The 9,684-nt window shown below is 41.4% G+C and overlaps 1 pseudogene across 1 annotated transcript; it reads left to right on the top strand.

The window, feature by feature from the left end:
- Positions 1-2,490: 2,490 nt before the first annotated feature.
- Positions 2,491-3,494, top strand: LOC311058570 (CMP-sialic acid transporter-like; annotated as a pseudogene). The gene has a single exon. The product of its transcript is annotated as a CMP-sialic acid transporter-like (transcript).
- Positions 3,495-9,684: the final 6,190 nt, after the last annotated feature.

Raw genomic sequence — 9,684 nt, 5'->3', positions numbered from 1 at the left:
CAAGTACTGCACTTTACTGGATATCTATCTATCTATCTATCTGTCTATCTCTCTATCTCTATCTCTATCTCTATCTCTATCTATCTCTCTCTCTATATATATATATACATATCTAAATGGCGAAATGGCTGGGGGGAAATGGGCAATATATTGTTATTTAATATTGTTATTTTATTATGAGTATTAATAAGTTCTGATGATTAATTATATCATATGATTATAATATTTGATTAAGATATATGATCTTATAATAATCATGGGGCATGTATAATCATCTAATAATCAAATAATAATACAATGAGTCATCACATCGTTTCGGTGGCGGGTGTTATACGGAAATGTGTGACCCTGTACAATCTGGTCAAAATGGCAGCCGTTTGTGTGTTGTTGCGCTCGTACACACACACACACACACACACACACACACACACACACACACACAAGGAATGTGTGTGGAGATGGCGGCTGTTTTTGTGTGTTTGCACAACAGTGCATGTGGACACACGAATGGTGAGTTGGATGCGTCTTTTAATAATCAGAAGACGCACAGTACTGCACACACACACACACACACACACACACACAGACACACACACGCGCGTTGAAGTAATTTCCGTGTGCGCGCGCACACACACACATCTACAAACGGAGACGGCGTGTATTGAAATGGGGGCAGAGGTTCTGAATTGGCATCCAGGGAGTGTGTGCACAGTTTCGCTGCGAGCAAGGCAACGATGCGGGAGATTAGCTATCCACAGACGGACGGACAGGGGGTAAAACATACTCTGGCGCCATGCCTTTCGGCCTGGCGGAGACAATGAAAAAGCTAAAGTAAAGGAAAAGACCATTACTGCAACAAAAGTAGTCAACAAATTATACTATAAAACATTGGGCACATTGTCAAATAATATAAGAAATAGGCAAACATGTTGAAAATAGCCGATCTGCAAGCTCACAACGCCTCTCAACGTGAGGGTTGTGAGCTTGTAGATCTGCTATTTTCACAATATTGACTTGTGGAACGGAGTCAAACAAAATGGGGGGGGTCCCCAGTTCAAATATGATGTAGGGGGGGGGGGGGGGGGGGGGATAGCCACTGCCCTAGTCGGACCGAAATTATCTGAAATTACAACATAATGCAGCCTAAACGTGCGTTGCACGGGGCGGTCCTGCCATTACGTTACATACCACAACATACATCATCTACAATGGACTAACGGAGCAGCAATAATAACATTCACCACACGAATATTGTTGACAAAGTGATTGCACAGCCGCTGCAGGTATGACAACCACGTTAGCGTTAGCTACATGGCAACTATCACAGCGCCCTGTCTGTCGTCGCTGCGACTGACTAATGGCTACAGCCATAGATATATGTAAACACTACAGCAAGCTCTCTGCGATGCCATTGTCTGGAAACTGCTCTTAGCGTGACAGGACCAATGAGAGTGAGCGCTTTCGTTGTTGCTAAGATACGGTGCATGGCACACGGCGTCTCTACCCCATAGCTTGTAGATCTCTCACACATGATTGGCGTAGGCTGCGTTGCCTTGTGTCTAAGCAATGGTCGGCTTATTTTTGCGCGCCTTTGGGCTCGTTCGCATAGTGCGCACGGCAGCGCTTGTTTAGCGTACGTCAGCGCGACGTGGCAACGGACGTGGCAACGTGAAAGGGTGGTCACTTATGATTGGCTGGTGAAAAGAAACACCCGGACGTGAATTTTGAGGTGGCGAAGTGATTTGCATAAGTATTGGAGCATAATGCGTTTGATATTAATTGTACATCCTGCAAGTACAGTGATGGGATGCGAAGCAGCTGGTTTGACAGGCAGAATATTGAGGAATTTTGGGGGAAAATGTGGAGTTAGTTGGGCCATGTGTCTGCTTGGCCATTGAGGCGATACACTCGTGTACACTCCATGACTGTGGCCGTCAATTATGGTAGCAAGATACATACAGTACTACATACTCTAAATGCATCAACATCTAAACATCAACATCTAAAATGACACCGATGCCTTCCCGGATTGAAAGGTATAAAGACGAAGACGTATAGGTCTAAATGGGTTAAATTCTTGGGCGTCTCCTTCGTGGACCACAGCTGCTTGTGGGTGTTATCACCATCGGTGGCTTCATTGCCACGCTGCCATTAAACACCATTGATTAGTGGCTGAACTCAGTGCCACGCTGACAGGTTTATTTAGTTCCCCAAACTCTCTCAAATTGGTGCGTCACACACCTGTGCACTGATTGGATAGAGTATCCTTTTGACAACGTCACCGTTGCCACGGTAACAGACATCAAAAGACTCTTATTAACACTGCGTCTTCTTAGGTGGGTCACTCTGTCCGGTGAAGTCTCTGCGGTCACGACGGCCCGGTGCTTTATCCACAGTCCATAGCATCATCCAGGAGTTTGTGTGTTGCTGAGTATCGACATTCGGACACCACCAAGGAAAAGCCAACCGAGGGTTGATAAAAGTCCAACAATGGCCGATAAACCCGTTGCAAGTCTTATGTTCAAATTAAGCTGCCTGTCAGCAATGGTGTTACTCGTGGCAGTGCACGCAATAGCCTTGCGCTACACAAGAACAACCTTGTCCGATATGTACTTCCCCACCACTGCCGTGTTCATGGCCGAAGTCTTCAAGTTAATATTGAGTCTCGGGATGCTGGCGATAGAGACGGGTAGCAGGCTGAAGGTCTCTGTTGTGGAACATGTGTTTAGAAGTCCAAAACAGTTACTGATGATCGCGGTTCCTTCCGTATTCTTTGCAGCTCAGAATAACATGGTCATAGTGGCCCTGAGCAACCTCAGCGTGGCTGTTTTCCAGGTCACGTGCCAGCTGAAGATCGTGGTTACAGCCGTGTGTACAGTCGTCATGCTGGGCCGCTCACTCAGTCACACACAGTGGTTCTCCATCTTCATGCTTTGTGAGGGCGTGATCCTCACCCAGTGGAATCGCGCACAAGACACTACAGTCCACACTGAGCAAAACGCTTTTCTTGGGTATGTAGCCATTGCCATTGTCATCCTGTGTTCCGGATTCGCGAGTGTGTACTTTGAGAAGGTCCTGAGGAGCTCCGATACGTCCCTGTGGGTGAGGAACGTCCAGATGTACCTGTCCGCCATTGTGGTCACCTTTGCCGGTGTTTTCGTTGCCGATGGTGAAAAGGTGTTTTCGAAAGGCTTCTTCTTTGGTTACACGCCATGGGTGTGGTTTGTAATTTTCCTGGCCAGTTCAAAGGGTGTATTAATGTCGGTGGTGGTGAAGTACACGGACACCATCGTGAGGAACTTAGGAACCACGGCTGCCACCCTTCTCTCGACCGTGGCTTCTGTCTATTTGTTTGGTCTACAGATAACGTCCTCCTTTATCTGTGGAGCCTTGCTGGTGTGTGTGTCCGTCTGCCTGTATGGCCTTCCAAAGAAGGACACGTCCGCGTTGCAAGACCAGGAATTCACACAGACACGTCCACATTGGACACTTGACTCCAAATTTGGAAAACAACAGAGAAGGCTCGATCTCACCGATGTTTAAAGACCTAAGGAAATTAAACTTTTTTACTTTTTTTCACACTTGTAGGGCATACCCGTGGTCATAATGAGGTCATACACATCATTACTATTTCTATTGTTCTATATTTTATTATTTTAGTTTTTTGCTCTGTTTTTTGCTTTTTGTTTTTCTTGCTCTGTAAAGCACTTTGAGCTGCATTTATGTCATGAAAGGTGTTATATATAAAATAAAGTTTATTATTATTAGATGCCAAAAGAATCGAAAGAAATATTTTTTTGTGTATCATCTTTTCCTATATTCAAATTGTCTAGAGGGTTGATGGGCGGGCATACCGACGGTGGATGTCACAAATGTAACGTTTATCCTGAATCATTTTTTCCCCCAGTTCCAATTCAAAACATAGTAGCTGAGTTCTGACAGGGCTGGGTTAGAGCTGTAACCTGTAATGGCTGCAGTTTGCGCTGCGACCTGGTGAGGCTGTGGCTAGGATGGAGTGATGTGTATTCTGACCATTTTGTGCCCACATCATTTTATTTATAATAACACTTTAATTACTACTACTATCTATGTGAAGCTCACTCAAATTATCAGAGAACCAAGGTGCGGTTCTCTATTTGATTGATGCATGTCATTACTCACAGGTGGTGTGAACCTGTTTGATTAAGCTCTGCAAACTTGCAGTTTTAACGTGATATCGCGCTGCTAAAGTTATTTAAGACGTCTGAAACCAAGGACAGACTTTTTTTATTTATTTTTTTTATTTTTATTGAATTTTATGAATTTTCCACATACAACATCTGACAAACATACTCGTATTAAAACAGGACAAACATGGTCACACAGATGGGGGGGGGGGTCCTCCAGTTCCATTATACATCAGTATCATCAGTATAAAAACGAATAAAAAATACAGAAAATATTCAAGAATAGAAAATAGTCAGGCACTTAAGACAGGTCATCTCACACATATAGCTCATGGTCACATTGATACATCGGCATAGTCATCAAAGTCCTATCTGAGGAGGGTTCACAATGCATTGACCTTTTTGTAGGATCCGAGAGATTTCGGCGGGGAAATAGGCTATTAGTGGAGCCCACAGCGTCAGAAACATGGCTTTGTTGCCTCTGTGTACTGCGCACAATCTTTCGTGGGGTAATACTCCAAAAATCTCTTTATACCAAAGTTGTAAGGACAGACTTTAAGCAACCCAAGAACAGAGGTGGAAGAAGTACTCAGATATTTTACTTAAGTAAAAGTATCAATACCACAATATAGGTACTCTGTTACAAGTAAAAGGCTGTTCAAAATGTTACTTGAGTAAAAGTACAAAAGTATTGGCATCCACATGTACTAAAAGTACTAAAATGTTTGAAAATATTTTCAAATAGCCCTAAGTGGTTAATATATGTTTTTAATATTATAATTTAATTTATAATTTATAAGTTTTCAAATTATTGTAGTGGAGTAAAAGTACAATATTTGCCTCTGAGATGTAGTGGAGTAGTCGTAAAAGTATTGGAAATTGGAAATCCTCAAGTAAAGTACAAATACCTCAACATTGTACTTAAGTAAATGTGCTTAGTTACTTTCCACCACTGTCCAAGAACGAAGAACCTCTTTTCCACAAGAAGCGTCCAACGAAGTATTCTATTTTTAGATTTGTCTTTGATGTTGCCGTTGTGTTTGATGTTGTGACACGCTTAAAGCTGGGCAGTGCGCATTTACATGTCATTTGTATTTTCATTTATGTATGCTTTGGTCTATGTTGTCATGACTGTGCAATTTGCTGATTTTTGTTTTATTATTTGCGTGAACATATAGTTCTCACAGCATGACTGAGGGATGAGAAGAAAGCCCGAAGCAATACATGCCCGTTTATAAAGAACCGATCTGTGTCGTCAATGTTGTGAGAGGAGCTACGGTGGAGTAGAAGTATAAGTATTGCAAATTGGGAATACTCTGGTAAAGTAAAAGTACCTCAAAACATGTACTTGATAGTAAATGTACTTAGTACTGATATGGTCATTAAAAGGGGAAGAACAAGCCAACGGCTTAGAGTTATGCCACTTGCCCTGACATTTAAAAGCCATCATCTCATGTTCAAGAGTGGCTTTGATATTCTCTCTGTTATCTCCCTTAAAGCCTACCCATTAATATTGAAGCTTGTGCTATAACCTTTTCTAGCACAGGCTTCATAAAGTCATGTTTCATAAGAGTTAAAATATTCTGAAGATTAGTTGCAGATAGGCTTTAGTTGATATTATCTTATTAAGCCAAATCGGAAACCTTTAACTTCAATAAGGTCTGCAAATTCTACTTTAATAACAGCCAATTAATGTTTTTAAAAGACTAGTGTCACACATTACATGTCAATCAGAAACCCTGTAGCAATTAGTCTAGGCCAGGGGTTCTCAAAGTGGAGTCCGGGGACCCCCAGGGGTCGATGAGGGCGTTCCAGGGGGTCCCCAGCTTAATTTGTCAACACGGCATCACAATCATTTTAACCATTTTATCCATATTTTATACGTTGGCTATTCAAAATCACACCCAGTGTGAAGTGAGTGGTGCCTTTGATTAGTTAATTTCATTAAAGGAGGAGTTCACCCAAAAAAGGACTTATTTTCTATCAATTACACACCCCATGAAGCCTTGATTTCATGGATTTATTTTTGTTTTTGTGGCATTCCTAAGACAATAATTTGATGACCGTGTGTATTTCCGGTAGGAGACACAAATAATCTACTTTGTGTCTCCTACCGGATACATTAGCCGGTAGGAGACGGGAATCAAATTATTAGCTTAGGAATGCGACAAAAACAAAAAATAATCCATGGATTCAAGGCTTCATAGGGTGTGCAATTGATAGAAAATAAGTCATTTCTTGGGTGAACTCCTCCTTTAAGCTATATGAACAAGTGATGTGTGGGCGCTGGTATTCAGGTGGTACTACTCTGTTTGATGTGGGCGGGGCGCTGGTATTCAGACGGTACTAATGTATTTGATGTGTGGGTGCTGGTATTCAGATGGTACTACTGTATTTGATGTGTGGGCGCTGTTATTCAAGCGGTACTACTCTATTTGCGCTGATCGAGTTATGGTCATTTGAAATGTTAGAAACTGCTGTAACACTGCTGTAGTGCCCCCTACAGTATGTGTGCAATTTAGGTTTATTAAGTTACTGTGAAGTATTTTAATGATTTATGAACTTGTTAAGTAGTTATACTTAAATTAATTACTTTTTACTTACTTGAATTACTTTGAAGTATTTTTACTCAAGTTTGTTACTTTGAAGTATTTTACTCAGGTTTGTTACTTTGAGGTTTTTAACAACTCTTAAGTTTTTTTCACTCTATTTAGTACTTATAAGTATTTTTTTACTAGTACTTTTTACCCACTGTAGTTACTTTTTAGTTACTTTTAAGTACTTAAGGTACTTTTACTCAAATTGTAGATCGGTCATAGTGTGTGTGTGTGTGTGTGTGTGTGTGCGTGCGTGCGTGCGTGCGTGCGTGCGTGCGCATGTCTTGCACTTCTGTGTCTTCTGTTTGTGTTTAATTAGTGTAACTGGTTGCATCTTTGTGTTGCAATCAGCTGCAGCACCCCTCACAAATAGAAGATCTGCAAGCTCTACATCTGCTATTTTTGAACATTTTTTAAATCTTGAAAGTGTTTTAAAAAATGCCAGGGGTCCCTGGCACAAAACATTTTCAGATGGTGGCCCGAGGCCAAAAATACATTTGGGGGTCCTCGGCACGAAAAGGTTTGAGAACTACTGATCCAGACAATTTGATACAATTCAGTGTTTAAGTTAATCAGTTAATTATAGTTAAACAAATGACATTTGTTTATGTGTCCCTGCAATGTCTTGCAACAGGATAATTGAAACTGAGACTAATCAAATGTGTGCTGCATGCTCTATCTATCTGCATCTGAGTTCTACAAGCAACTACCTTTAAATACATTTGGGGGGAAAACTAATACCTCTGGACTATTAAATACACTTGGAAATTGAAGAGATATTGCTATTTTGTTCCATGAGCTTATACAAGTTACCCCTGCTTACAGCTGCCTATAGGCAGTGGTGGAAAGTACCTAAGTACATTTACTCAAGTACTGTACTGAAGTAACATTTTTTAGGTATTTTTCACTTTACTGGAGTATTTCCAATTGTCTGTACTTCTACTTCTACTCCACTACACCTCAGAGGAAAACATTGTACTTTTGCCCCACTACAATTATTTGAAAACTTCAGTTGCTAGTTACTTAGATTTAGATTATTATTACAAATCATACATTACCCACTTCAGCCCTATACATTTTGGCCATTTGAAAATAGCCGATCTACAAGCTCACAGCTGTGTGTCGCGATACGACGCACTGTGGGCTTGTAGATCGGCTATTTTCAAAGGATTTTTTAAATACATCCTAATATACAATAGAGAGTCGCGCGCATGCGTGGCTGTTTGTTTGTGGGTCTGCATGTTCATACGGGTCCTCATGCTCTCTCTCTCAATACAAACTGATGGTCGCTCGACCATGCTCTCTCCGTTCTCTCTCTCAATACAAACTGATGGTAACTCGACCATGCTCTCTCCGTCAAGACAACGGTACGTTTCGCTTTCGTTTTCGCCTCCGCACACACGCCTGTTGCAATGAACGTCTACAGGCTACTAGACGTGAGCCCCGCGCCAGCGGCTAGACGCACCTCTAGTTTTATACATTTGAAAACTTGTGAAATGGGACATGCTGCATAGTGACTACTTTCTACTTTAAGTACATTTTGATACCAATACTTTTGTACTTTTATTCAAGTAAATTTTGAATTACGGACTTTTACTTGCAACAGGGTATTTCTGCATTGCAGTATTGATACTTTTACTTACTGTAAGTAAAACAATGTGAGTTATGTTTCCACCACTGCTAGGAAACTGAAATATTGCTATTGTTTTGTTCCAAAAGCTTACATCTGCCTATAGGCTCATTATAGGCTGTAGCTGCTTACTATTAAACAGCATGCACAATTCTTCTGGTTTTGTAGAAGCTAGTGTTTCTAATGTTTCAATCAATCAAAAGACTTTTGATTGATTGAATACTTTATCAACAGTTTGCAAAAAAAGCACAGAAAGTACAGTTCTATACAAAAGGATGCTAAAAGGATTAAAACCCAAGAAAGCACCATATGTCTTGTTTCCATTGGGGTCCTGTGTATTCAATTCATTGAAACATTTAATGACAGTCAAATATACAATACTATGCAAAAACAGCTCCGTCTACACATCTCTTTGGTCCCTTTTATTTGTACATAGGCTACAGCTCCTACTCTTTTTGTTTTTGTTGAATTTTTGATTTGGCAATGTAGCTTAAATGTAGGACCTAAGTTTTTTCATGCCAATAACACACATTTGAATTTAATTTAATTGAATGAGCCTAATTGTCTTACCGTGTCGGAGTGCTCTGTGAAAAGCAAATAGATGATGATCACTCCTTTATCCTCAGCATCAGTTGCTGCGCTGACAGCTTTGGTCCTCTGATGCTGATCTCCTCTCAAACTGATGCTTCTTGGAAAGAAAATAAAAAGTCTGTCTCTTTCTCCCCTCTTGTGGTGAAAGAATGGACAACATGCATGGAATCTAATAATCTCTGGCGTCCTGTGACTTTTACTGTGAGAGAGATAAGATAGATATCTAGGTTTCTAGATCCTTCAGATGGAAGTCAGGGTTGAAGAACAGAAGAAAGAAAATGAGAGGCAGAGAGAAAAGCCAGAGGCAGGCAGGAGGAGAGAGAGAAAAAAGAGAGTGAGAGAGACAGAGAGAGGGGGGAGAGAGTGAGAGAGACAGAGAGAGAGAAGAGAGAGAGAGAGAGAGAGAGAGAGAGAGAGAGAGAGAGAGAGAGAGAGAGAGAGAGAGAGAGAGAGAGAGAGAGAGAGAGAGAGAGAGAGAGAGAGAGAGAGAGAGAGAGAGAGAGAGAGAGAGAGTGGGGGGGAAGAGAGAGAGAGAGAGAGAGGGGGATAGAGACAGAGACAGACAGAGAGAGAGACGTAGAGACGGAGAGAGAGAGGGGGGGAGAGAGAGAGAGAGAGAGAGAGAGAGAGAGAGAGAGAGAGAGAGACAGAGAGAGACAGACAGAGACAGAGACAGAGACAGAGACAGAGGGGGGGGGGG

The sequence above is a fragment of the Gymnoscopelus microlampas genome (assembly GCF_963454915.1).
Source record: "Gymnoscopelus microlampas genome assembly, chromosome: 13".
NCBI lineage: Eukaryota > Metazoa > Chordata > Actinopteri > Myctophiformes > Myctophidae > Gymnoscopelus > Gymnoscopelus microlampas.
Note: the sequence above shows the minus strand (reverse complement) of the source record. Positions and strands in the feature narration are given on the sequence as shown.